The sequence below is a fragment of the Canis lupus genome, chromosome 10 (genome assembly GCF_048164855.1).
Source record: "Canis lupus baileyi chromosome 10, mCanLup2.hap1, whole genome shotgun sequence".
Taxonomy (NCBI): Eukaryota; Metazoa; Chordata; class Mammalia; order Carnivora; family Canidae; genus Canis; species Canis lupus.
Genome location: NC_132847.1, coordinates 38161096 through 38187500, shown reverse-complemented (window position 1 = coordinate 38187500; position 26405 = coordinate 38161096). Strand labels below are relative to the sequence as shown.

The 26405-nt window shown below is 37.9% G+C and overlaps 1 protein-coding gene and 2 long non-coding RNA genes across 21 annotated transcripts in view; 1 reads left to right on the top strand and 2 right to left on the bottom strand.

Moving 5' to 3' along the window:
* The window catches only part of LOC140640925 (uncharacterized), a 13710-nt gene extending 553 nt beyond the window's left edge, over nucleotides 1-13157 (bottom strand). The window contains exons 1-2 of the long non-coding RNA XR_012037525.1: nucleotides 13034-13157; nucleotides 9285-9330 (exon numbers count right to left, since the gene is read on the bottom strand). This is a non-coding gene — a long non-coding RNA (uncharacterized lncRNA). The remainder of the gene's footprint in view (nucleotides 1-9284; nucleotides 9331-13033) is intronic.
* The window catches only part of BNC2 (basonuclin zinc finger protein 2), a 438453-nt gene that overhangs the window by 74070 nt on the left and 337978 nt on the right, over nucleotides 1-26405 (top strand). The window contains exon 1 of one of the 19 annotated variants that reach the window (XM_072841446.1): nucleotides 20704-20749. The exons of 17 other annotated variants lie outside the window; for them this stretch is intronic. The gene's annotated coding sequence lies outside the window, so the exon portion shown is untranslated. Of the gene's footprint in view, nucleotides 1-20703; nucleotides 20750-20772; nucleotides 20920-26405 lie in introns of those variants that run through there. One more of the 19 variants, XM_072841447.1, reaches the window with a different exon arrangement.
* Nucleotides 13844-15701, bottom strand: LOC140640924 (uncharacterized). The gene is made up of 3 exons (XR_012037524.1): nucleotides 15606-15701; nucleotides 15004-15112; nucleotides 13844-14193 (listed from the first exon to the last, which is right to left on the bottom strand). It is a non-coding gene; the product is annotated as an uncharacterized lncRNA (long non-coding RNA).

Below are 26405 nucleotides of genomic sequence, written 5' to 3'. Positions count from 1 at the left end.
GCTAATTGTACTGAGCCTGCCTGCATTGCAAGTGTCAGATGATTTGATACGACTGACATGCAGCTAAATGAAATAGGAACAGACACTGCAGTGGACTGTTGGTCCATTAGTTTGCTCAGGCAGCTTGTTTTACTAAGGAGCCCTCTAATGGTTTCTCGGCAATAATTACTATCTCTCTTCTTCATGCTATTCAACATGACAGGCACTTGCTGAAGTCCCAGCTAATATATTTGCACTCTAACCAGCCCCAATCCTGAGTTTCTTTGAGTATGTTTGGCTAAGAAATGAATGATAGTTGTGTTTTTTTCTTTGAGAAAAATTCTCTAATGTAGAAGACAGTCGTTTTATTTCAGATACTAAGCAGGCTTGTGGGGTAACATGAGTGCTTGTGAATGAAAAATATTGATGCATTAGCTTAGACTGCCCATTTCATGTCTCCTGTATTAGGAGTTGATGATAGTGAAATAGAAAGGAAACGTTTATGGGTTGTTTTACTTATGTAATGATAACTACAGACTTGAGTTAGAGCTAAAGAGAGGGAGAAGTTTATTTTTTTATTTTTTAAAAGATTTTATTTACTTAATTATTTGAGAGCCTGAGAGAGAGCATGAGTGGGGCTAAGGGGCAGAGAGAGAAGCCAACTCCCTGCTGAGCAGAGAGCCCATTGTGATGCAGGGCTCAATCCCAGGACTCTTGAGATCATGACCTGAGCTGAAGGCAGACACTTAACTAACTGAGCTACCCAGGTACCCCGAAGGAGAAGTTTATATAGAGATGAATGTTCACAACTGTCTTGAAGCTATGCAATAAAGGATTATTTCTTTATTTCAATTAATTTATAATTGGGAGGGAGTGTTATTTTTTTATCCATTTCTGTTTCATTTTTTAAAAAGATTTTATTTATTTGAGAGGGAGAGAGCACGAACAGGGAGAGGGGCAGAGGGAAGGAGAAGCAGACTCCCCACTGTGCAGGGAAGCCTGACGTGGGGCTCAATCCCAGGACCCCAGGATCATGACCTGAGCCGAAAGCAGCCGCTTAACCGACTGAGCCACCCAGGTGCCCCTCCATTTCTGTTTTATTTTTATTTTTATATTTTAAAAGATTTTATTTATTTATTCATGAGAGAGAGAGAGACAGAGACAGAGACAGAGAGGCAGAGACACAGGCAGAGGGAGAAGCAGGCTCCATGCAGGGAGCCCGATATGGTACTCAATCCCGGGACTCCAGGATCCTGCCCTGAGCCTAAGGCAGGCGCTCAACAGCTGAGCCACTCAGCCGTCCCTCCATTTCTGTTTTAAATTAAAGAAGGTGTCTTAGAAAAAAAATATTTTAGCTGCTTCCCCCCCAATATTTTCTCATTCACTTCATGAACTATGGTCAGTTTTGCTTATCGCCATATTTACTTTTTAAAAGTTACTTAAAATTTCCTAGGCTAGTATTTAAGGTTTAATGAATGAGCTTGAATTCTTTTGAGATTCTCCAATGAAGTTTGTTTGTATTTAAAGGTAATGAATATCTTGATTATCAGTACTGTGATCACTGTTTTTGCTAAAATCTTTGGAGGAAAAAAAAATAAAATCTTTGGAGGATTTGAAGGTCATAGAAAGCCTTACATGAGAGAACAGGGGAAGAAAAGAGTAGCAGAGAGAAATACAAAGAATTAATTGTGCAGAGGCTATACCTTGAATTTTGAAGTTGTTTTTACAAGTGAATAGGTTTGTGGGGAGATAATTAAAATTGTTTTTGGGGTTCTTTCATCCAGTCAGGTCTCAGATCTCTATTATATTGAATATAATCTCTTCTTCTGAGGAAGGATGAGAAAACATTAGCAATGACTGGATTTTTGGCAGTTATTTCTCCCCTCTGCTCCTAAAAACAATACAGCTGCCTGATAGAATAGTTTCTTTTTTTGTGTGTATCAGAAGGAGGAGAAAGAGAACTACCTTAGAAACATATTTAAAGCACATGATGAAAATGAAAGGTTTTTTTTTTTTTTTTTTTTTTAAACCTCTTAGAATCTATTTTCTTTGTGCCAGGTACCAGATGTTGATGTTGGCAGTGCTTAAGAGGGTCACAGGGCATTTAAAATCACTAGGCTGTGGGGAATAAAATTCCAGGTCTGTTGCACTGAAGATTATTTAAAACTTGTGTTTACCTAGCGGTAACTAGCACAAAACTACTTGTTCTATGTGAGCCCTTCTTAAATAGGTATCTTAGAAATACATGATCAATGAAATCACTACAAAGTAGATTTATGTTCCAAGGGCTATTCTTAGCCTTATCAAGGTTACTGGTTCCATTTGAGCCTCCATTTCTTGATGTGAAAAGCAGATTACTTTCAACTTTGTTAGGCATGAATGGCCTTACTTTTGAGCGATTCATTTCATATTAAAAGACATGGTTGTATACATGTTATATATGGTTATATACATGTACAGAAGAGGCTTATGTACCATATTTAGATGATATTTCCTTTGTATCCTCCAGAAGTGGAATTTTGAGAAGGAAACAGGACCCTATACCCCTCTCTACATAGTTTCTTCTTTGGGTAAGCTGAAGTTCCTTTTCTCACTGATAAGATTATACAGGAGGAATAGGTTTTCCTGGACTTTTTTAGTCCTTGACTGGGTCTGAAAATTAAACTGATAAAGACAGCTTAACAGGAGAAACGTATATAAGTTTATTTAATATAAGTTTTATGTAACATGGAGACTTTTCTAAGAAATGAAGACCCGAAGAACCAGACCTGAGTATTTGATGCTGGGTTTGATGAAGAGTATACAGTTGTAGAGGAAGATGATAGGGTTAGAGTATGAGATAATTATAGTAAAAACCAGGGAAAACTTAGCAAGACCTATTAGAATTCTCTTCCCTTCGTCTTTGGAGATAAGGATACACCTTTCCTCTTGATGTAGGGAGGGGACCTGGTTATATGAAGGTTTTATGGCCTGTTTCAGAGAGGAGGGACCAGTGAAAGGTCAGTGTGACCTTCCTGCTTCTGCCATTTTTCTCAAACTCCTTCAGCTTACGATATTCAATATGCCAGCCTATTTGGTGGGGGGATAAATACATCCTGAACCTAGCCTGGATAATAGGGTTAATGATTTCAATGGAAAAAAAAAAGGATTTTAGAAAACAAGGTTTGGAAAAATAAATAATAAAATACTATTTTCAGTGGACGTAGCACTGGAAAGTATTAGATAGTGACCTTACTGAGCTTTTCTAAAGGATTTTAATATATTTTTTGTTGTAGTTATGTCATCAAAATTTTATTCAAGAAATTTGAATTTATAAATGCAGTAGAATTAAATTTTTCTAAGCTACATTTTCCTTGTTCTTGTCTGAGAAAATTGTTTCTTTTTTTCTGTTAGAAAGGAAATATTTTAATAGTCTAGCAGTCAGGAAAAAAAATTAGAAGAAAATAGGCCAGTATGTCATTAGTTGTTGCCTCTGAGTACTAGAATTATGACTAATTTATTATTTTTTTTAGATTTATTTATTTTAGAGAGAGAGTATGCATGAGTGGGAGGGGCAGAGTGAGAGGGAGAGAGACTCAGAAGCAGACTCTGGCTGAGCACATAGCCCCACATGGGCTCAATCTCATAACCCTGAGATCATGACCTGAGCCAAAACCAACAGTCATGCCTAACTGACTGCACCACTGAGGTGCTCCCAATTTCTGTTTCTTGATGTTTTTCTACACTTTCAGGATTTTCTTCTTTCTTTCTTTCTTTCTTTTCTTTCTTTCTTTCTTTCTTTCTTTCTTTCTTTCTTTCTTTCTTTCTTTCTCTCTCTCTCTCTCTCTCTCTCTCTCTCTCTCTCTCTCTTTCTTTCTTTCTTTCTTTTTAAATATTTATTTATTCATGAGAGACACACAGAGAGAGAGGGAGAGAGGCAGGACACAGGCAGAGCGAGAACCAGGCTCCATGTAGGGAGCGCCACGTGGGACTCAATCCTGGGTCTCCAGGGTCACACCCTGGGCTGAAGGTGGCGCTAAACTGCTGAGCCACACCCCGGCCTTTTAGGATTTTCTATAGCTAGAGTATATTGCTTGTAGAATCAGAAAAAGGGTAAATATATATGTATATTTTACCATATTTTCATATACGTAAGGAGTCAAATGTCACCTGCTCTAATTGCAAAACTTGGAACCTTGGTTCTAGGCAATAAAAAACAAAGCCCTGTTGATGTTTTTATAGCTTTCAGAGCTACTTGCTGTTTGGATTGATAGTACATCCATTCTCAGGCAACCTTCTCATGGGGTTTGCTGTTGACCGCAGGAAGCAATTGTGTTTACGATTAAAATGGCAGAAAGGGCTCACTATTGTCATTACGGCCATATGGTTCTTTACCTTCTCCCTCCTGTGTGTGTGTGTGTGTGTGTGTGTGTGTGTGTATTCTGTGTGCATAGGTTTATTGTATTTGTAATAATACATTCTGTATATTTGTGTAGTGGAAATGGATTAACAAGGTGGTGGGAGAAATTGTGGGATAATTTCACCATTTCTCTGTTATATAGTTTAGTGAACATTGGAAAATGAATACCTATCTGCAGGGTGGATATACTTAAGATTTCATTATGATTCATACAGTCCCTAGCTTAGTTTTGAATTTTACTTCTAGTGGGAGAATTTCTTTAAACCATAACATGCTATATTTATTTGGAAAAATTACAGACAAGATTGATATTTGAACCTAGAAGATTGCTTCAATAACTTTTTAAGTGTGATCTTGGGGCCAGTACTTTTAACCTCTGAGGAGGACAACTTTGTTGTCCTCATCTGTAAAATGGGGATGGTAATAATGTCTTCCATTAAAAGACATTAGGGGACATATGAAAATCTTTTGTAAATCCATATACGTTTCATTTATTGAGTAAGCTACTCTTGGCAAACTACCTAAATTTGAATGTAGGTGATTTGGATCTCATCCCTGAGTTCACAGCCTAGAGTCAAATTGCATTTGTCCATTTTGCTTAGAAGAGGGGAGGTCAAAGATACATGGTTTTAATCTTATTTTTGAGAGGCTATGCCTACTCTTACCCCCATAGCTTCCATTAAAATACTTGAAAATAATTCATTTTCTTTTCTTAATTACTTGGCAGAAATTTAGAATTCAAAGAGAGAAACTAGTAACAACCAACCTTTCCTTCATACTTCCGGATCAATGAAAGGGATTCTTAGGTCCTGGAGACCAAAGTAAAAACCAGCAGGAATGCTCAGGTTGAACTGATGGATTGTAGAGCCAGGCCGGTAATTACTTTCATTGAGCTAAAGCATTAACTTAATACACGGGAACAGGGTAGATGAAAAATCAAGATTTGGACCTCTTCCCCCAGGGCCCTGGTGGATATCCCACACTTTCCTTCTGGAAACAGCCTTCTCTTTGGTGGGATAGCCCTCTTCTCTTTTTTGGGACTTGGTGTGGATTTTTGTGCCCCACCCTTGCAGACCTTTTGTTTTAGTTGTCCTGGGCAACCGTTGGTAAAGAACTATTTTTGTTTAGGTCAGCCAGCTTTCAGGGTGGCAGAGTACCCCAGTTTCTCAAGAGTTTTCATCTAGATACCAGGTATTGACAGATTGCATTCATCTTGGGGTTCACATTTCTAGAAGTACCAAGCTTTATTTTGGATTTTTGTGACAGTCCCACGAAGTGCACGCCTTGATTGGCCAAGGAGGTTTCACTTTTATTTATTTCTTATTTTTAAAAAAGTTTTATTCTAGGGCGGCCTGGGTGACTCAGTGGTTTAGTGCTGCCTTTGGCCCAAGTTGTGATCCTAGAGACCTGGGATCGAGTCCCACATCAGGCTACCTACATGGAGTCTGCTTCTCCCTCTTCCTGTGTCTCTGCCTCTCTCTCTCTCTCTCTTTCTCTGTGTGTGTGTGTCTCATGGATAAATAAAATCTTTAAAAAAATAATAAAGTTTTATTTTTAGAGTGAGAGACAGAAAGAGAGAGAGACAGAGAGAGAGAATGAGCAGGAGGGGGAGAGGGAGAGAGAATCTTAAGCAGACTCTGCATTGAGTGTGGAGTCTGATGCAGGGTTCAGTCTCATGACCCTGAGATCATGACCTGAGCCAAAACTAGGAGATGCTTAACCGATGGTACCACCCAAGCATCTCTTGGAGGTTTCACTTTTAAAGCTCACATATATTGACTTCATAACTTCCTAGTATGCTATACTATGAAAGATTGTGAGCCCATAATGAGATTTAGTGACATGATTATTTAGTGTTTTGTGTTTGCCATGGGTTGAAAGGGGCACATATATATTTTCAAGTGATTGTCAAATCTATAGTACATGAAAGCTCATTTAATCTACATTGTTGGGCAGCTAGGGTGGCTCAGTGGTTTGGCACCACCTTCGGCCCGGGGTATGATCCTGGAGCCCTGGGATCGAGCCCCATGTCGGGCTCCCTGCATGGAGCCTGCTTCTCCCTCTGCCTGTGTCTCTGCCTCTCTCTCTCTCTGTGTCTCTCATGAATAAATAAATAAAATCTTAAAAAAAATAATCTACAATGCTGTCAGCCCCAACCCTTCTATTATACAGTGAGAATGGGATATCTAGAAAAAAACTATTTGCAGATTATTAGAGCCAAGAATGAACTTGAACTCAAGTTTTCTGGATTCAAGTTGCTTGTTACTTATGGGGATAAGAAAAGTAGCTACCTTATGGGATTTTTTTAAATTTAAAAAAATTTTTTTTTATTTATTTATGATAGTCACAGAGAGAGAGAGAGAGAGAGAGAGAGGCAGAGACACAGGCAGAGGGAGAAGCAGGCTCCATGCACCGGGAGCCCGATGTGGGATTCGATCTCAGGTCTCCAGGATCGCGCCCTGGGCCAAAGGCAGGCGCCAAACCGCTGCGCCACCCAGGGATCCCCTTATGGGATTTAGAAAAAATTAAATACAAAAAAATCTATATGAAGAGTTAGGAACAGTGAGTAACCTGGAATAAGACTTAAAAAAATAAGGGGTTCCTGGGTGGCTCAGTCGGTTGGACATTTGCCTTCATCTCAGGTCATGATCTTAGGGTCCTGGGATTGAGCCCTGCATCCGGCTCCCTGCTCAGCAGAGGCCTAGTTCTCCCTCTGCCTCTCCTTATGCTGCTCTTCCCTGCTCTCTTGCTCTCTCTCAAATAAATAAATTAAAATCTTAAAAAAAAAATAAAACCACCATCACTGTCCTCTTCCTGTTTACTTTTTATTATTGCTATTGTTACTACCACTGCTGTGCTTTATAAGATAGTCAAACAGTTCTTTGGTGTGTGCCACATTGTGGAAGCTCAACTTTTGCTACTAAATGGAAGCAGATACTGAATTTATCATGACTCTATTTAAAGAAAATTCTACAATGTTTGGTGCTTTTGACTTCCACACAAAAATGCATTGGCAGAAGATAATTGATAATTTGCAATCCTCATTTTTAATTTTGCACATTTTGTATTACTGGTTTGGTAATATTTCTAACCTAAGTTTTGTCAAATGTGATTCTACCGAAGTAAATTCTTTTAACAACAGGGATTTGTTTGGAATCATGATTCATGGCTCGGCAGTCTCCTATACTTCCTTGTTTCTGCAGATATCTACATGGAACATGTAATATTTCAAGTATTTAAGTTTTCTAATCTTGTCAGCACAAAGCTTTCAGTTGGAAGACTTTTGTTATGAAATATATTCTGATGTAATTAAATTTTTTTTAAGATTTTATTTTTATTGGGACGCCTGGGTGGCTCAGCAGTTGAGCGTCTGCCTTCGGCCCAGGATGTGATCCTGGAGTCCTGGGGTCGAGTCCCACATCGGGCTCCTTGCATGGAGCCTGCTTCTCCCTCTGCTTATGTCTCTGCCTCTCTCCCTCTGTGTGTGTGTCTCTCATGAATAAATAAATAAAATCTTTAAAAAAACAACAACAAAAAAGATTTTATTTATTTGAGAGAGAGCAAGCACAAGCAGGGGGCAGGGGCATAGGGAGAAGCAGATGCCCTGCTGATCAGGGAGCCCATGAGCCCCCGGGATAGTGACCCGAGCCAAAGGTAAATGCTTAACTGACTGAGCCACCCAGGTACCCTCTGATGTAATTATTTAAAAGATCAGAATTTTGAGGAATTTATAATGATACGGGAATATACTCACAATATATTAATTAACAAGAAGTGGACAGCAGTAAGAAGTGTAAATAATATGACTCCCAACTTTGTGGCACATAAAAAGATATATTAGAAAGAAATGTTCCAAATGACTAATAATAGTGTTACCTATTCTCTGGGTAGATTAATAACTATTTCAAAAATTTTTTACAAATAATTTTTAAAATTTTGTTTGAATCACCTGTAACTAACTCACTTATTATATTTTATATGAATTATGTAACAAGAAATTAAGTCACTTATGCCTTGGTAAGAGTGGTGAATTTCTCTGTGTTATACTAGGTCTAATTCTGATATATTTGCAGCTGGTCTCAGGCAGTGTAGTTTAGTAGAAAGCATGTGGGCTTTGGAGTCAGGTTGGTGTTGGTTTCCAGCCTATTGTCTTCATTTAAGAGTTTTGGGATTAGTTGTGTTGCCTCTCTTGAGCCTTAGTTGTCATTAAACCAGGATGCCATCTCCTTTGCAAGGTTTCTTAATTCTGAAAGCAGCTTGCTCTAAGAGGTGCTCAGTAAATGTTTGTTCCTTTTCTCCTCCCAACTACTACTCTTACTCCCTACCTCCTATCCAGAATTCCACAAGGATCAATTCAGGGAATAAAGGAACTTGGAAAAAAGTTTTACTGTCATACTAATATTTTCAGTGGTTTGCCTTTTCAATCATCTTTTTACTGTAAATCTCATATCCTTGGGAACCAAACTCATGACAATCAGGAAGTCTCTTACTTCAAAGGATGAGAAAACTGAGCAAACCAAAATCATGATGTGCCCTCTGGAGCAGTGTGTGTGAGCATGCCTCTTCTCTTGAATCGGCCTGGGAATGTTGAGTAACAGCATCACCATCCACCTCTCCCTGGCAGTGATGTGGAGGGTGTGGGGAGGACTCTGGGGCTGAGGTAGGGTTTATAATTGCAGGGCCGTCTGGCCTTCCCTGAGCATTCTTTTCCCTTCCAGGATTCCTGTAATTGTCATCAGATGGCTCAGTCTCCCAAATGTTTCTGGTATTGCAGTGACTTTTGGAATATGTTTTTTTTAAAAAAAAAGCCAGAATTAGTTTGTGTCTGTTCTGTGGTATGTAGATGTATGCAGATCAGGGATCTCAGGAATATAAAGAAACCAGTCAGATGTGGAATCCTCCTTACCATCATCTCTTGAGCCTCCCCAATTTCTTTGCTGATTCTTTTCCACCTGCATTGTTTTAAAGGAAAAAAAAAAGTAAGTGAGGGAAGATGCAGGCAGTAGTCCTACTTTCAAGTATAGTCAGCTTTTTGGTCTCATTACTTTTGGGGACATGTATAGAGCTTGCATCTTTTCTTGGGTCAACTAAAGGCCTCAGGGAGGTTGAGAGTTGGCTAGTAGGTGAACCCTGTGAAGAAGGATTCAAAGTTTTGGACTGTGCCTGGGCATGGAAGAAAAGGGGACATGTGAGACCCCAGTCCAAGACCTTGAATTTCATCTGCTAAAATTTGAATGACAAATTATAAGCATTAGTTGGCAAGGCAAGTATTAAGGTGGAAACAACAACCAAAAAGCATAGAGGAAAAGATGAAATGTATTCAAGGAGGAGTATATGATGCAGTTTAGTTTAAAAATGAGAAAAGTTTTGGGGTGCCTGGCTGCCTCAGTCAGTAGAGCCATGACTTGATCTTGGGATTGTGAGTTGTAGCTCCATGTTGTGTGTGGAGCCTACTTAAAAAAAATGGGGGTGCCTGGCTGGCTCTTAGGTGGAGCTTGCAACTCTTGCTCTTGAGGTTGTGAGGAGCCCCATGTTGGGTGTAGAGATTACTTAAAAAATAAAATCTTAAAAAAATATGAGAAGTTGCACAAAATTGTATTCATACTTTGAATAAGGGTCAGCCCAGTGATTCCAATTTGAGGATTAATTCTGTCTGTAAAGATACAGAAGGAATGGCCTATGCCCTCAAAGACTGTTGCATTCTGAGTTTTTCAAGGTATTTGAATATTCCTTCATCATAAGTCTATATAACTGAAAATTCAAATACAGGAAGATCTTGCGTGGGGTATTTTAAATCAGATAATCTCTCGTAATTTGACCTTACCTGCTTTCTAGGAAGGCAGAAATGGTCTAAATGAAAAGACAGCTAATTAAAAATATATAGTGATTGATACGACTAGCCCTGTATGTTTTCTCACCTCCTCATTCCCTAAGCAGAGACTGAGTAGAGAGGTGAGGTTGGATAGGATTACTCAACTAGATCATATTGGGAAATGTAAAATTGAAAAGAACTGACACAGTTTCTTCTGATTCATGTTGTTGGCTGAGAAATTGTGCTTTTTAAAAGCTACTTTGCTTTGTTGGCTCTTATTCATCTAACTAGGAAAATGGTTCATTGCATTTCATTGCATTCTGGTGCCCCTGTTGTCTAATGTTGGAGTGTTCTGTAAACTCACAGGGAATTAGATCTAGATAGTGATGTTAACTGTTGACTTCTTTACATAAAACTGCCTTTAACAAATGTCATATGAATCTTTAAAAACGATTGAGGTCAACACTAATATCTTCATTAGGAACCATCCCACCTCTCTCTTTGCAAGTGTCTGGGGGTGGGGAATGGGAACAGGAAAGCCATTGAATTTAGCAATAATAGGAGATAATTCATGATTAATATAAGAAAAGTCAAGTCATGATGATTTTATTTCCCTTGGCACTGATTGGTCTAAGAGTGGGCATGTAACTAAGTTATGACAGTAATCTGTAAGAGCAAGTCTTTTGGGAGAGGGTAGTGCAAGTCTCTCATCTAGAATGAAAAACAAATGATGGCTTGGAATTTGGCTGTAATGCTTACTGAGGCAGTGAACAAACCTGAGGATGGATCCTGATGTAGCAGAGGCAGAGCTGGTGTCATTGACACCCTGACTACATATTTATTTTGTGATAGAACTAATTACTTAAGGTCTTATCAACTGGATTTTCTGTTACTTGGAGCCAACCTAATTTCTGTCTAATAAAATGCTTCTGTGTTTAATCATGCTCTTTTTATTATTGTCCCTTCAGATTTGTGAAGTAGTTCCTTAAAATCCATAAGTCACACAACCCACTACATATCATTGAAAGCATTTTCTACTTCAGGACATAAAAGACCAAATACTCCTTATTGGTGGGATTGAAAGCTAAACTGCCCCTTCCCAAAGCCGTGCACCTCTGCCAGTGAAGTCTTTTTGTTGAACATCTCATTTCACCACTGACGGAACCATGGTGAAGGTGTGATGGGACAAACATGTTTGCCTTTGTTTTGTATTAATTTATTTTGTTTCTATTCTTTGTAAATTGGGTACTCTTTTGCTTAGCAACTTTTTTTCTGCTTTGGATTATTAAGATTGACAATAAGAGAAAAAAAGAGGTATTGGGTATTGTGTAAAGATACAGTAGAGTGGTTATTCAGTTTTTAGTTGGTATTCCTTTGGGCTATAGGGTTTATTTTGTGTCTCGCTTTGTCAACAGTCCTGTTATGTTTAAGCTTCCTCTTGCACTATGTTTTACTGTTTTGTAAAGAGAACACATTTTATTTCCTAAGATGAATTATAATTAGGACTGCTTGGTACTGAGAATCTTTCTCACTTAATACCCTTAATGAGATACAAATGTTCTAAATGTGTCCTTCTGAATGTATTATATTTTGAGAGGAATCTACTTATTTTAGTTAACTTATCCTTTGCTTTTGTATACATCCTTATTAGGTTCTCATGTTTCTGTTTCCATATGGAATTCCTTGTAAAATCAGACCTTAGCAAACAGTGTTATTAACTTTCAGAGTCAGTGTTACTGAGAATGTCAATGAAGTTTGTTGGTTCTACATATCTTGTTTTTATGGCACTCTTGCTTTTTAATACACTCATGATAAATATAATTCCTTCACTATTCTTGCAAAATGAATTTTGTTTCTTAGTTCTTTTCTGGTTTTTATGCTTCTTCTCCCTAGCATAAAATAATTGAAGATATTTGAACTCCCTCGCCTACTTTTTTGGCTCCTTTAATAGTTCTGGTTAGCTCCTTGGCTCTCTGGACATTGTGCATCTTTGTCCTTTTGCCAGAAACCTGAAAATGTCCCAATAGAACTGTTTCCTATGTTGAGTCATAGTGAACTAGATTTGTTCAATTTCTAGGAGTCAGTGTTTTACCCTTCTCAGTGACCATGTCCTTCTGTGGTCTAAGAAAGCAAACACGTTACTGAAGAAGTTCTGAAGAACTTGAACTATAGAGTTATACTTCTTGAGTTCAAATACAGGCTTAACTGCTTACTATTTGCATGCCCTTTGAACAAGTTACCTGACTTCTCAGTGAGTGCTTCAGTATTCTTCTATAAAATAGAGACTATAATGCTACTTATCTTGTAGGTTATTATGAGAATTGTATGAGAAAATTTAATGAAAAGCTTTTATAATAGTGCTTGGTGCATACTAAGTGTACACTTGATGCGATAGTATCTAGTTGAATTTTTCACAGTACATTTTAAAATCTTTTTCTTCTTTAGAGTCTTTACAACCACCCTGTGCCGAAGGAACTGTTATTAAACTGTATTTTATAGGGAAGTCATGGAGGTGCAGTGTCCTTTTATAACTTTGTTACTGGTAACAGAGTTTGGATTATAATCTGACTCTTTCCTGTAATTTGCTATACTTGACTGCGAATTGAGTTAGGAAGTTTCCTTGATTTTGTGATACTGTAAACTAGAAGGTGTAGAACGGAAGGGCATAAATTCCTATTCCTTAAATCTGGTCCAGTAGTGGGCCAGTTCATTAATTCTAAAATTATTTTTTATTAAATATAAATAATTCTTAGTTTGCATGGTTCCTGTATGCACAGTATTCAGTTATTACAGCTAATTAAATAACACCAGTTTCCCAAAAACACAGTTTAAATTTCACTTACCATGTTAACTGTAATTTTATAAAATCCAACTAGCACACTGTTATTTGGTCCTGAACAGACAGCAAAGCGTGTAGCCATGTTGCTTTCTTGTCTCATTATAATGTTTCATAAAAATGGATAATGCAAAGGGGGGATTGGCCAACAAAGATCAAAGCTGCCACAAAGAAATAAAAAGTGATAATGCTGGAAATGAAATTTGAACAACTTCTTTTTTTTTTTTTTTTTTGAACAACTTCTAAAGAGAGTTCTGGAAAAAATAGCTGACCATGGCAATGTCAACACTGCCATTCCTTACATGCAGCCACAGCAGCTGAGTGCAGGGTAATTTATCACAGATTAGGAAGATGGTTGTGGGGGATCCCTGGGTGGCTCAGCGGTTTAGCGCCTGCCTTTGGCCCAGGGCGCGATCCTGGAGTCCCGGGATCGAGTCCCACATTGGGCTCCCGGCATGGAGCCTGCTTCTCCCTCTGCCTGTGTCTCTGCTTCTCTCTCTCTCATAAATAAATAAATCTAAAAAAAAAAAAAAAAAAAAAAAAAAAAGGAAGGTGGTTGTGACTAAAAGGATGAAGACCTAACAGAGGAAAGGATGCTGGCAAAAAACTTTATGTTAAAGGAACTCCTTAGAGGGATACTGCAAGACAGTAAAACACAAAGGATAAAATGTTGGAAGCTCATCCAAACATAGGAATAGAGCAGTTCACCAAGGCATAACAAAAAAACTCATTTGGTATTTTAAATTTACTGTGAGAAGATGGCAGTGTGCACAACTCAATTTTTTTAATAAGAGAAAATACTTTAAGTCTCAAAATTTCAAATATTTAAAATTACAGTATAATAAATAATTTTTCCCATTTTCTTGTACATATGTAACTGATAGTTTTTAATGCCTTGACAATGTTAGAAGACATAGAAAAATCATAATTTTCCTATTGATTATTAAGATTGCTTTGCTTGGTTTCAGGTTGCATGGTCATTTCTATGGCTGTGCAGCAAGAGCTGACTGTATTGAGCCAAGGGTGCACTTTTATAAGTGGTGGGGATACAGTGATGCCTTATGACACATTTATTACAATACAGATTTTGGAGGGTCTGCCATGTGCCAGGCTGCATAAACACAGGTGAATAAAAAGTAGTTCTTTTTATCAGTTGATAGTTGATTGCTGAAAGACAAGACAATTGTGTCACAACATATGCTATAAAATATATAATACATTACTTTGAATGCAGGGATAGGGCAGTATTAGGCATTATGAGAGCCTAGAGAAAGGGCATCCAACTTATTAGCTTGGGAATTTGAGGGGTAGTGTGGTATTTGAGGGAGACAGTGTGGAGGACTTAGGAGTTAGTTGGGAAAAGCTGTGTTGAAGAATGAGCCCGTGGTGAGAAGCTTATGCATGGAGAGTGCAGGACATTTTAAAAAGTTGATTATTGCTGGAATGTGGAGGGCAAGATGGGACAGAACAACAGTGCCATGGAACCTGTAGGCGGGGGTGGGGGGTGGTCCATGGAGTTTCCCAATTTTTTTTATGTTAAGGTAGAATTTATATAGAAGAAAATGGACCTATTTTAGTGTATAGTTTGGTATGTTTGATACAAGGCCTGTAACCACCAGCAGAGTCAAGATGAAGAACATTATATCACCCCTTAAAATTCTCAGTGCTCCTGAGTGACTAACCCTTTCTCTCACCTCCAGCCCTGGAACCACTGATCTGTTTTCTGCACCTATAGGCTTATGCTTTTTGTAGAATGTCATATCAATGGAATTATATGGTACATAAACTTTTAAGTCTGATTTTTCTCTTAGTGTAATAGAGATTCATCCATGCTGTTGCATATAAAAGCCTTTGGGTTGTAAGAAATTTTTCTGAGATTTGATTGAAGGATAGATTTGAGAGGACCAAGAAGAGAGGAAGTTACTCCAAGTTAGCCAGGTGCAAATGAAGGAGAGTTGCAAAGGTGGGGTTAGTCACCTGATCTCTTGATACTTATAGTATCAAATAAGTCCATTCATCTGCATTTACCCATTGTTTTCCATAGATGACAGTATAAATGTTTCTGGAGAATCTGTGGTCCTTGGAGCTAGAAATCAAGAGTTCAGTGGTCATGAGCCAGCCATGGGTTGGGGATTCTCTTTTCTTTTTTCTACCAAAAAGAGTTCTCTTGAACTATGTTTTTATAGGGTCCTACATTTGAACCAATTTGAACCATATGAAATGGAAATAGTAATGAAAGAACAGTATTATCTATATTTAAGGTGTGGCTGCCTCATTTTCTGTGCAAGCTCTGATTCAGTGAAGATCCTCACGCTGCCTCCAAGCTAATGGTAGAATTCTATGCTTCATTAATGTCTACCTCTGGCCTAGGAAGGGAAGCACCTTGGAAAGTGCTGGGCAGGTATTTGCCCCATTGATGAAGAACTTTCCAGAAAGGTGATTTACCACACAAAGGCAGGCATGTACCTGAAAGGTATTGGGTACAAAATTGGCTCATGGCCGTAATTACAGCTAACACAGCATTTCATAGTCAGGACAGCTCCATAAGATAGAGAATATTTTTTTTTTTCATCTCTTACAGGTGGGGAAACCGAAGTCTAGAGAGGTCAAGTAACCTTCCCAGAGTCAGACAGCTAGTTCTGTTAGAGCTGGAATGCAAACCCAAGCCATGTGGTTCCAGACTCCGTACTCTTCTATGTACCTCATGCTGTCCTTAGAGTTCTAGAATGCTACCATGGGAAGGATTCACAGGAATTTTTTTTCCCCTCAGTCTTCATTTTATAGCTAAGAGCAATGAAGTCTAGAGAGGCTCTGATGACTCACTCAGGATCACAGAGAAATGTAGAGGCAGGGCTAGTTACAGGGCCTTGCCACTCTTGGAAATTTTATACCTTTGTCTTGGTTGCTTGTCAGTTTTGTATCTGTGAAGAATAACATTGAAGTAGGCAGACTGGCACAATTGGTCTTTAATTCTATCCTTTTCTTTGGCCTCCGCTCTCTCTTGCCTGGGAATGTACTAATTGGCTCTCTTCCCTTCCCCTCTGTTACTTTATTATTCTCAAGGGAACCTGGAATCACCATTACTGTTCTCCAGCCTGTCCTGTTTGATCATTGTGCGATCTTTGCTCTTTCCAGTCTCTTTCCAGTGGCAGTTGGGAAGGGGAGAAGCTGTCTAACCAGCTGGGTGAGAGTGGAGTGTGGGGTTAGGGGTAGGGACTTTTAAGGGATTGAGATTATTGCATGGTAGATCAAAGACTTTCCTTTAGGGGTGCTGTCCTTTGTGATTTTGCTCTTCCTTCTTCACCAGCACCTACCAGAGCTTACCCCTCCATGTTTGGTGCAGGGCATCACCCATCTGCAGTTGAAATTTAGAGCTGTAAAGACAGTGCCAATGAATTTGCTTGCCCCAAGCACTTATTCACATGGAACAGGGCATCCAGAACAGAAAAAGGAGCCATTGCCTTAACAGTTTACATTTCATATTTGTTTTAATTTTATTTTGAGGAGCCACGTTTGGGGGAATAAATTAATTTTAACATTTGTTAATCTCTCTCTCTCTTTTTTTTTTTTTTTTTACAAAAAGCCCCTCATGTAAGCTTATTCAAATAGAGGCTGATGTTTTTCTTCTGTTTCCTTCTTTTTCCCTCCCTTCCTTCATTCCTCCCTTGTATGGTGGGTCTTTGTATGTAAAAATTTAACTCCTGATCTCGTCTGTTCCACTTGGAATGAAGTTGAATGTTAATGCATTATGGTCACCATTCTCCAGTGGCTTACTCTTTCTGTACATTCTCTATAATTAAAAATCCTTCTCGGGCAGCCCCAGTGGCTCAGCGGTTTAGCGCCGCCTTTGGCCCAGGGCATGATCCTGGGGTCCCAGGATTGAGTCCCACATCAGGCTCCCTGCATGGAGCCTGCTTCTCCCTCTGCCTCTGTCTCTGTATCTCTCATGGATAAATAAATAAAATCTTAAAAAAAAATGTCCTTCTCAATTTCAACTCAAAATACCTGAAAAGATTCCTTGTTTACTTAAGAGAAGGTAAATTTCCCCAGGTAAGTTCTCATATGTTTTCTGTAAAAACTGGCACACACTTTCTTTGTATTTTACCCGTCCAATGAGATCCTTGTAAGAGTAATCAGCCAGTCTAAGCCACTCATCTCTTTTTGCCTGCATTTTCTTGGGCAATTTTAACTCTTTTGGTGCTGTCCAGGAAAGTTTGCTTCTATCTATTACACAGAAATGCCAGATTCCTGAGATTGCCACCTTCCCTTTAGTTTCCTCAAATGGCCATTGAGCCCTAGGGCTGTTCTTCTGAACAGAGGCATGTGCACAGAGTTTCCCTTTAAGCCCCTGGGAGGGGTACCAGCAAATGTGTTTACATGATTATTTCTTTTTGTGAAGTTTGCGTATATTTTTGTGTGCTTTCTTTAAGAGGGTCTTCCAAAGTATATAAGCTTTAGACCTTACCTAACCTGCATCTGCTTTTGAGTAGTTCTCTTGAAGAAATACAGAGCAAAAGCTTCTACCACGTTAGTCACCTGATCTCTGTGGCCTTCCAGTTCTTCTTTTTAATTCTAATTCTGGTCTCTGAAAATGGGGAACAGCTATTCATCCAGTGTCTATCAGGAAGTAAAAGCCCCAAGAAAAACTTTGCCAGGGAGATACTTTAAGGCTTAGACAGTCTAGTCTTACATTGCAGTGGGCATGGATTTACTTGGTAGAGAGTTGTGTTGGGCAAAGATGAGTTTAAGGTTCTAGTTCTTTCTCTAATACCACAAGCACATGTCCTTCTCAGGAAAATATACTGGAAGGTGTCTCTGTGAAGTGCATTGTAATGTCAGCATGTACACAGGAACCTTAACCAATTTCTAGAAGTGCCCATCATTCTTCAGATCTCACAGGCTCAAATAACTGAGTGATCATTTTCTTCCTTTTTCTTCTCCCACCCCATTTGCTGCCATATCCTGAAGGCATTTGTTTTAGTTTGCATTGTCTCCTAGAACTGTCCTTTCCTTAAAAAAAAAGTCTTATGATTACTGGGAAGTCATGGAGGTGGTGGTTTATAAAGTGAATTCATACCACTCCTTTACTCTATTTTAATCTTACTGTCCTGCTACAAGCTGGCTGCGGTAATTTGGCCAATTCACCCTCAGACTCCCTCCAGGCATTGACTCATTGGCACTGGAGGCTTTTAAAAATATTTGGGTTTATCACTGTTCAGCTCTCAAACTTCATCCATTACACACTCTCTCTTGTCAGAATAAGTCCTTCCTTCTGTATTCAAGTTCTCCGTAAGCATAGGCAAGCTTATCTTTTCATCTCCGACTCTCACTATACTGTGTCCTAGTCATATTGTTTCCAAGATATACCTCCTCTTTTGCAGTGTTTTCCTTAAGGCACCTACTGCTTTATACCTTGTGGGACAATTACTTAATATCTGTGTAATGCTCCACACTAGATTTTTAAAAAAACTGTTGAAAGTGCTTTGTCTTATTTATTTTCAGTGGTAGTAGGTGTCCCAAGTACTCAGTGAAAAAGTAGCACCAGATTACTACAAACACCTTTAAGAATAATCCACTTAGCACACTGAACCCTGATTACCTGCGTCCACTACCACACTGTGAGTAACTCTAGAACCAAGGCTATGCTCTTTGAATTTCCAGTGCTGGAACAGTGCAGCAGCAAAGTCTCTTGGATCAAAAAAGGACAGTCATCTTTGTTTCTTCTTCCTGTGGTGCTTTCCTCCATTTTTAAAAAAAAGATTTTATTTATCTATTCATGAGAGACAGAGAGAGAGACAGAGACACAGGCACAGACAGAGGGAGAAGCAGGCCCCATGCAGGGAGCCCGAAGCAGGACTCCATCCCGGGACTCAGGGATCACGCTCTGAGCCAAAGGCAGACGCTCAACCACTGAGCCACTCAGGCATCCCTCCTCCATTCTCTAAATACAACTTTTTTTCTTGTTTTAACCAAAAATTTTGAATTTTTGAATTTTGAATTTGTGTCAGACTTACTGGAAAAAGAAAATCAGATTCTGTTCTACTAGGTAAGGTGTCACTAGTGTCACAAACACAATCACTTTGTGTTTGAAATTTTAAGTTTAGAAAAAAATCTTAACAATTTTTTTATGTATCAAAAAAAACTTTTATTTTTTTAAAAGATTTTATGTATTTATTCATGAGAGACAGAGAGAGAGAGAAGGGCAGAGACACAGGCAGAGGGGGAGAAGCGGGCTCCGTGCAGGGAGCCTGACACGGAACTAGATCCCAGGACTTCAGGATCATGCCCTGGGCCCAAAGGCAGGCGCTAAACCGCTAAGCCACCCAGGGATCCCCCCAAAAAACTAAAAAATTTAAATGAATATTAAAATTTATATTTGGAAAATTACCACTGTACCTTTAGCTAATTGAGTTGTTGTATAACCACTGTTAGTAATGATCTAGTTTTAACATGGCCTTGATTTTTTTTTATTTAAACTACTTTCTTTAACATTTCTAGATGACATCGAAGGACCATTGAATATAGCAGTGGTATAAATAAAATGGAGGTTTAATTTGTGAATTTTTAATTCAAGTTTGTTATATAACTATTATGATTAAATGCTAAGTAGATAATACAAAGTAGTGCACATTTTTTGAAGCTTTTAATCAGCTCTTCTCAAATAGGTCTTAAATCTAAATCAGTATTAAACATGTCTTGGGGTGCCTGGCTGGCTCAGTCAGTAGAACATGCTGCTTTTTATCTCAAGATTGAGTTCAAGCCCTATGTTGGGGCTTACTTAAAAGTAAAAAAAGAAAAAAAAAAGTGTCCTAAGTGGTATAATTGTTTCATAGGCAACCTGAACTTTGATAAGTTTGTAGACTCTTGAATCCTGTAATATGCAGAAGAGTAAGCTTAAATATTATATAAGCATAAGTCATGATTTGCATAATTTGTCTCTTCAACATAAGTATTGTACTCATATAGTAAAATTGCTGTCCTAGAAGTCAGATTTTGATTGTCTATTTGTAGGAGAAGAGGTTTTAGGGTTATGTTTATGTTTAGATTTAAGTTGAATGGTAAGATTTATGGTGAGCAGTGTACAGAATGTTTTATTTACTTTTTCAGAGCTTATGAATAAAAGTAACATCTGAATCTGATCTTTGGGAAGCAAGTTGAGGAAATATGGTATAATTCTATTTTAATTGTTTCCCTTAATTGAACCGTATTTCTGTTTACTTGCAAATGGTGTATTTAAGACATTAACATATTTAATACCTCTGATTGGATATATTTAACTTTCTAGTAGTAGACTCAGTCTTATACTTTCAGACTCTGCTAACGAGCACACAGGACCTGTCTTTTGCTTATATTACTGAACAGCTATACTCTGATGTTTTCATTACATGAAACACACACCCCTAGTTTACTTAAATACTTGTAACAATTCATATGCTTAGCTTCTGTGACAGAATGTTTACTTCTTAATTCATCCATTAATACATACATTGTTTTATTTTTTTTCAAAATTATTTATCAAATTCATACTATGTGCTACAAGGTATAGTTGTTGTAGTGGCAGAAAAAAACAGAAACATCTCTTTCTTGCCCTCAAAGTATCTTAGAGTCTGATAGGGGAGAAAAATGTGAAACCAGGCAACCATAGTACCTTGTGATAAATGCTATGGAATGCTAAGTCCAGGATTCCATCAGCACATGCAGTGAGTGCCAGTGACTTCCTAGTGTAAGTGACACCTCTGCGTCTTTATTTTTTAGAGTTAGCCCCAGGAAGTGAAGGCTTCTAGGAAGTGTGGCTAAAACTTGTTCCCGGCATATGGAACAACACTGGTAAAAGCCTAGAGTGAAGAGAAAACCGGGCATGTTGGAAGACTAGTATATTAAAACTTGAGGCAGGTAAAATTCAGACAATCAGAACTCTCATTTTGGATCAGAACATTTTTCTTCCTCTATTTACTTTGATGAGAAGATGAGAAATAACTACAGATTTGTTTGATTTCTGGCCCTCCATAACAGAAATACTCATGTTATCTTAGAATATTTGAATTGTATGTACCTAACAAAAATTGAAAATCACTCATAATTTTAACACCTAGAGATAACCTTACTTATGATTTTTATAACTAACCTTCCTGAGTTTTTCCAGTGTGTCTGTAGTTCTCTAAAATTGAGATGATACTAAATATGCTATTTTGTAATTGGCATTTTGAACTTAACATAAAGTTATAATTGTTTTCAGAACCTTGAGGGTACTTGTTATTTATGAATTTTATTTTTTTAAAGATTTTTATTTATTCATGATAGAGAGAGGGGGGGAGAGAGAGAGAGAGAGAGAGAGAGAAAGAAAGGGAGGCAGAGACACAGGCAGAGGGAGAAGTGGGCTCCATGCTGAGAGCCCGACGCAGGACTCAATTCCCGGACTCTGGAGGCACGACTCGGGCCGAAGGCAGGCGCCAAACCGCAGAGCCACCCAGGGATCCTCTAAATATGAATTTTAATGGCTATGGAGTATTGTGTCATGAGCCATTATTTATTTACAGAGCCTTCATTATTGGAAAGATAGGTTGTTGCCAACTTTTTGCTATTTTAAATATTGCTGCAATTAATGTATTTGTATTTAAATTTCTAAACCCTTCTCTATTTCTTTGGGGTAATAAAAAAAGGTATGTCCTTTCTACTGTGCCCCTGATTTTTTTTATAGTTATAAACTGCTTGTTTAGCACCACCACCCCTGAAAATCAGTCTAGCCCTGATGACATGAGGTCTTGAATTTGGCATTTTAGACCAGTACTATTTCCAAGATACCTGCCTGAGGAATAAATTTGGAAATGAATCCCATTACATCTATATAAATAAAAGTATAAGTTGAACTAGATATTATATGGCTGGACATGAAATGTAAAGCTAGTATTGTTACATCCATTTTTTTTTAGAGTACCCACATGTCTTGAGAAATGACCTATTCAGGGAATTTTTTTTAAATAGCGGAATTAAATCTTTTATAGGGAATGTTCATTAACTGTATGATTAAATAACTTTTCTGTCAGTGACTTGGAATATTATCTTAGTCCGTAAATACCTCTGTGAAGTGAAAAATAAAAGAAAAATGAATGTATTTCTTGGGTAAGCCCTTTTTCTTAAAGATGTAAGATGATTGTTTTCATATAACCCTATGGAAGATCCTAACAACAAGAATGACTTGGCTTACATGGGTTTTATTTTTTTTTTAATTTTGTGCTGTTTCATGGCTGAAATCCTATGTCCACCTTAGCTCTAAGCACTTCATACTCAATAAATAATGCCCCCAAAACACTTAAAAAATAACAGGTTTATTTAGCTATAAGTCACATACTATCAATTTACCTATTTATGGACTGTTTATTGGTTTCGGTGGTTTTTAGTGTATTCAGAATTATGTAACCATTACCACAATCAGTTTTTTATCATCTCAAAAAGAAATTTATGCCCTTTAGCTATCATCCCTAGCACTGCCATCCCTCTGCAGCTCTAGGACACCACTCATCAACTTTGTCTCTGGATTTGCCTATTCTGTATATTTCATACAAATGGAATCATAGTATATGTGGTATTCTGTGACTTGTGTTCTTTCACTTATGTAATATTTTCAAGATTCACCCATGTTGTACCATGTATTAATACTTCATCCCTCTCTTTTTTTTTTTTTGCCAAATAATACTCTTGTGTGTATAAATCACATTTTTGTCCATCTACAGTTGATGGAAGAAAGAGTTTTTAATATTTAAATGCATGTGGGTAGATTTGTACTACAAAGGCAAAAAGAAAGAAGTGAAGTTGTGGTATCCCAAATTGGAGATGCCTTCAAAGCTTGTTAGTGATGAAGCTATATATGTGCTTAGAATCAAGTTCATATGGTTGTTGGGTCAGAATGAAGAATATCATCGCATCAATCAGAACATCTTGTCAGTTCTATCTCTTGAATACTTCTTAAATTTGCTCTCTTCTCCTTATCTCTGGTAACTTCTTTAAACCACAGCTTTGTTTGGTCATTGCATTACCACTGTCATGCCCTACAGCAGACAAAAGGAGCTTTTTTTTTTTAAAGGAGTATTTCTAAAGTCATTTCCCCTTAGGAGTCAGAAAGCCTTAACAGAGCCTGCAAGCCTGCCTCACATCAGCCGTTACTGCTCTTCCCTCTCTTCTCTTTCCATTATATATTTATTTTGTACTTAAGAGGGATGAAGGAGTCCTTTCCGAAGTTGTGTGAGCACTCTAAATTTCAGCTTGTACCACTTCAAGACCTATGTGTTAAGCCCCTTTGGAGCCTAGTGTAGGAGAAAGAGTGCAAGAGCTCTAAGGTCCACTGAACACTAGAAACATGCTTGTTTCCTTTAAGCCTCTTACCTGCAAAATAGAGGTAATACTTTTTGCAAGTTGTTAAGAAGATTAAGGGAGATATTATGTGAAAGTATCTGGCACATAGAATGTGCCTAATAAACTAACCTTTCTACTTTTCATTTAGGTTATTGTTAGAATGTAGTGGTTTTGACACCCCCCATTTTTTTTTTTTTTGCTGAATATAGAAACTGATATATTATGATAGTTGCCTATAATTGAGAGTTTTTTTTTTCTTTCCAAAGTTTGTATCTTTGTCTTAGAATTCTGTTTTTGTGTAGTCTCTGGATTTTTATAACTGCTCCAATACCTCTGCCTAGCAGCAGTACTTGCACACATCCCTGCCTATTATTTATTGCCTTTTTTCCCCTAAAACATTTGTCTGTATTTTTGTATTTCCACATTATGAAAATAATTACTTTTCATTTAATAAACAAGATTTACAAAATAAAGAAAAGCTAACATTTAGTTGCAAACTGATCACTTGCTCTGGTGTCCATTGTGGTTTATCATTTTTCCAAACTATTCTATGTGTATATTCATATATGTGTTCATATTTTTTGAGATAGAATTTGGATGATACTATATGTTTTAATTCTTTTTTCACTTGCCAGGTAAGTGTTTTTCAATGTTAGTATCGTGGAGGTATATAATTTTTTATGGCCTCCTGGAATTCCAGTGTATAAGAGTACCATGATTACTGTCACTACTACTATTTGAATGGGTGTTAGGTTGTATTTAACTTTTAGTTATTATAAACAGTGGTGGCTTTGATTTTGAAGTTATGAGTGTTTCTTTTTTTTTTTTTTAAGATTTTGTTTATTTATTCATGACAGACAGAGAGAGAGAGAGGCAGAGACACAGGCAGAGGGGAGAAGCAGGCTCCATGCAGGGAGCCCGACGTGGGACTCGATCCCGGGTCTCTAGGATCACACCCTGGGCTGAAGGCAGTGCTAAACCGCTGAGCCACCCAGGCTGCCCCGTAATGAGTGTTTCTGATATGCTTTTAACTTTCTCAGTGAACAGTACTCATGAAGTAATTTCCCTGAGATTTAATGCCAGATCTGGTTTAAACTTCCCCTCCTACTTTGCACAGGTCTTGTGTGATATTACCACTAACATGAAATACTTTCTCTCCTTTCACTTATTTTGCTTTTTACCTGTGCTGGTTTCATAATTCCTTTATACCCACACCTCCATTTACCTTTGCAAAACTCTTTAATTTTCTCTTTGCCCCATACTGGTCCTGTCTGATCTTTAATATTCAATTAATGAGGGGACATCTCATTAATGAGGGTGGCTCAGCAGTTGAGCATCTACCTTTGGTTCAGGGCGTGATCCTGGGGCCCGGGATTGAGTCCCACATTGAGGTCCTTATAGGGAATCTGATTCTCCCTCTACCTATGTTTCTGCCTCTTTCTCTCTCTGAGTCTCTCATAAATAAATAAATAAAATCTTTAAAAAAATTTCAATGAATGTTACCTTCATATTGGTTAACATGTCTTTGCATTTCACTATTAATCCTTATGATTAAATTCATTAATTTCTTTCCATTTCATTTTTCGTCACCTCATTCTAAATTTGGGATTGTTTAAGTATTTAATTGTATTAATTATTCTAAAAGAGAATGCCTGCTTTCTTCCAAATAAAAGAATCAGGGACGCCTGGGTGGCTCAGCGGTTGAGCGTCTGCCTTCGGCCCAGGATGTGATCCTGGAGTCCTGGGGTCGAGTCCCACATCAGGCTTCCCATAGGGAGCCTGCTTCTCCCTCTGCCTGTGTCTCTGCCTCTCTGTGTCTCTCATGAATAAATAAATAAATAAAAATCTTAAAAAAAAAAAAAAAAGATCAGTGGAGTGGTTTGCGTTGTGTAGCACAGTCAAAAGATATTATCTTTACAATTAATTGTTGCCCCAAATTGGGATATTCCTAAAAGTGTTTTTAATTCAGGATTGCTTTTCCTCTTTCTGAGTATATTTTTGGCTCCTAGCCAATTGATTATGTCCTTAAGGAGCATATTGGCCATTTTAAATAATTTTAGTATGAAGCTAAGTAAATCCTATTGTATATTCCAGAGCTATGGTTATTAAACTTGAGCATGTATCTGAATCACTTGGAGGTCTTGTGTAGTCACAAACTGCTGTGCCCTAGACCCAAATATTTTGATTTGGCCAATTTTGGAGAGGGCCTGAGAATTTGCATTTTTATTAAGTCCACAGGTGATGCTGATGCTGTTGGTCCTCTGGCCATTCTAGGTCAATAACTTTTAAGGAACATAGAAATAATTTTTGGATTGTTTGTATTGTTTGTAACATTCATATTTCTCTTTAAACTATTGCATATTGAACTACTGAACATATTTTAGTAGAGCTGTTGCTATTTAAAAAACAAAAACTCTTATTAGTAAAATATAGAAAGGTTATTGGATATAGAGCTATATGGCCTGATGTGAGCCAGATCAGTAGCCAAGGTGTCTGGAGTCCTAGTTTAGGGTCTTGGGTTGTTTGGTCCAGGACAGGTTTTCTTAAATATGTTATGGTCTTAGTTTCCTTGGAGAAAAAATGATTGCTACTAGTTTTTTCCCCGTCTCTGCACTTCCTAAATCTGCAGGCAGATTCTCAGTGTGTTTACACAGGCTCCCAATGTCAAATATCTCAATTAAGAAATGCTATGTGTTATCAATAAATGTTCAAAGAAGTTTACTTTTAAATGTTTATTTTTTAAAAGCTTTTATTTATTTATTCATGAGAGAGACAGAGAGACAGGCAGAGACATAGGCAGAGGGAGAAGCAGGCTCCATGCAGGAAGCCCGATGTGGAATCAATCCCAGGCCCCAAGATCATGATCTGAGCTGAAGGCAGACGCTCAACTACTGAGCCACCCAGGCATACCCCAAGGTAGTTTTTTTTTTTTTTTTTTTTTTTAAGGTTTTATTTATTTAAGAGATAGGGAGAGAGAGCAGAGCAGGAGGGAGGGGAGGAAAGAAAAGCAGGCTCCCCACTGAGCAAGG